Source organism: Pteropus vampyrus, unplaced genomic scaffold (genome assembly GCF_000151845.1).
Source record: "Pteropus vampyrus isolate Shadow unplaced genomic scaffold, Pvam_2.0 Scaffold451, whole genome shotgun sequence".
Lineage (NCBI taxonomy): Eukaryota > Metazoa > Chordata > Mammalia > Chiroptera > Pteropodidae > Pteropus > Pteropus vampyrus.
The window spans coordinates 150,011-152,890 of record NW_011889232.1 but is presented as its reverse complement, the minus strand read 5'-3'; the positions used below and the strand labels follow the sequence as shown (position 1 = coordinate 152,890).

Here is a 2,880-nt window from a genome sequence, read left to right as displayed (position 1 = left end):
TGACGAGCCGGGGCTCTGCTTCGGTTCTTCCCACAACCCCTTATGGGAATTCTAGGACATCAGATGGAGGTAGCTGGCTGATCAGGAGCTCAGCTTTTAGGGTGACCTTTCCTCAGGTCACAATAGAAAAACGCTTGAGTTTGGCACAGAGGAGGAAAAACAGCTACTTTCGTGGGACCACATACCAGTTATCGCCAATGCAGACTGGATTTCAGAAGGGGCCGTTCCTAGAAATTTCTGTACTCTGCAAGACTCTTAACATCCTTAGCAGGGCAACTCAGGGGTAAGTTATCAGAGCAGAGCATGGAGTCTGGATGTAAAAAAACACATACTCTCAATTTCAAACACTTACTGTGGGCCAGGCAGTAGTCACAGCACTTTAAACACTCAACTCATTCTATCCTCACCTCACCCCATGTAGTAGGTCCTAGTAGGGTCCCATTTTACGCATGAGGGAGCAGGGAACAGTGAGATTAGATAACAGAATCACACAGTAAATAAAGAGCGAAACTGGGGTCAAGTCCAGCAGGGACCTCCAGGGGCCGCGTTTGCAATCTACCCGATACGCTTGTCCTCAAGGCCTGGGGACTAAAAAGGTATCAACTGCATCTGCCTGAAAATCGAACAATTTGGATGCACTAAAAATAACTTTTAGAATTATTTCTCAAGTTGTTCATCACTCCCAACTAGATAATATTGGTTACTCATATGAAGAACAGTAGCTAATAATGCTCAAAAATTTCTTTAAAATATAATTAACTTTTTGTCTTTTATGTGAGGAAACATTTCCTATTATTTTATTTTTGTTTTTCTTCAATATTCTTTTGTAATTTTCCGAACCAAACATTTCTGAAACACACATTAAACATTTTAAACATAGTTTGATATATATAAAAAAAATCCCATGAAAACTCACATTTAAATATAAATTGATTAGTGATTGCCTTCTACCCTCTGTCCAGCCCTGTTCTCAAATGCTCTGCCTGTGGACACTATCTCTTATTATTTAGAGGGTTGGGCAGAGTCCCCCGTATTCCTTAGGCCCCATATCTCAAGATCACCCCCATGTTATACCAGTGAATTTTTGGGGTCCCACTTATTTTGTTTCAGTGAGGCTGGTGTTCAGATTTAGTTTTACTCGGTCCCTTGGAGGTAGTTAGTTAACAACTCCACTATGAATTATCGTATAAAAGTTTATTATTCAAAAAGTCACAATCAAAAGCAGCTATGTTAGGCAGATAGGTAGACATGAGCAATGAGGGAGTGAAGGTCCCACCCAGAGGCCTCCCTCAGGACTTCCACGAAACACCCATTTTGCAGTTAAAGATTTTACCATTACATCCTGAAGTATAAGTAAAAATCTGAAGTAAAAAAACCATAAAACTAACCACTGGTTTAGTCCAGCCACAAGCATCTGAGCAGTTAGCACATATACTGACCTCTCTTAATCTTGGCCTCATTATACCGTCATTATAACATCATGCCTATGCCCAGAAGTCCGTAAATCTCATTAAAACAGACTGAATTCTGGGTAACCAGGTGCATAGTAGACAGCGTTATATAACAGCCAAATGTAAATAACTGACCTCACGTGCAATCATCCAGCACCACCCCTGGAACCACTCATCAAGGGCCAATATCAGATTTACTTTCCGAATTCTATGGAGCTCCCGCCACCTCCGGCTTGCCCACTTATCTCTTTAAATGTACTTTAATAAATCTTACTTTTCCTAAATTTTGCTGATCTGTAGTTTTGTACCACAATGGCAGAAAGAAGCAAGGCCCCCTCAGTGCCACCGAGGCAGTGATAGGTTTGGAACACCCCCAAGGGCCACAGCTGCTGTTAAGTGCTAATGCTCTCTTTGTCAAGGAAGGAGGTTAATTAACATACTGGATCTTAAAATTTTTCAAGACATGTCCAATAACTTGAAAATTTTAAGAATTCCTCCTTTTGTTTATAGCCATGCTACCCTGAACAAGCCTGATCCCTTCTGATCTCGGACGCTAAGCAGGGTCGGGCCTGGTTAGTACTTGGATGGGAGACCACCTAGGAAGACCAGGTGCTAGAGGCATAAGAAAAAGCTGACAAGGTCCTTGCAATCTGTGAAGTCAACCAAGGGTTGTCTCGCCTAAAAAAAATAAATAAATAAAGAATTCCACCTTTTCCAGAAGCTGTTGATCCCAATGTCCTACACGTTACAAAGCGGAGCCCCAGGCCTAGGATTTGGAAGTAGACCCATCTGCAGCAAACGATCAGAGAAATTGTTGCTCTTCCAAACTAGAAATTTGGCTGAATTCTGTTGCTAAAATGAAACCTTGTCTGACGTGAGTGAGACAGAGAGCTGGGACTTCAAGTTTTCAAAAGTAATAGTACAAATTTTTATAATTTATTGCTAATAGATGGCCTAATGCGTGATAGAATAGTCCAAGACTCGCCTTCATTTTAACATCTTCTATGATTGCAGGAAGGCAGAAAACCTACAGACCTCACCTATTTCTAAAAAGTAGAGAGTGCCCATATCTACCAAAAAGAACTGATAATTCAGAATAACCAAGTCAACTATGGTAATTTGCAACACGACTATGACTGTGTCACGCACTTAGCCTGTGCCGGTTGTAAAATATTTAATAAAAATAGGTCAGTACCAGTGAAAATGGTGTTTTTAAAATTGATTGATTTTGTTTGTTTTACAGCGCTAAATACTTTGGGGGAAGATGCACAAATTTACATTTGCTGATGATTTAAAGAGTCTCTTGTGGAAATACTTAAGTCGGGCTTCATATAACCCCATACTATGTAGAAGCTTCACAATATCTTTGGCTCCACTTCCCCCTAGGTTTCCCATTAGACAGTAGATTGCTCCTAGCCTGACGCAAACC

At 40.8% G+C, this 2,880-nt stretch overlaps 1 pseudogene; it reads left to right on the top strand.

The window, feature by feature from the left end:
• Window positions 1-1,953: 1,953 nt before the first annotated feature.
• On the top strand, window positions 1,954-2,072 carry LOC111732376 (annotated as a pseudogene).
• Window positions 2,073-2,880: the final 808 nt, after the last annotated feature.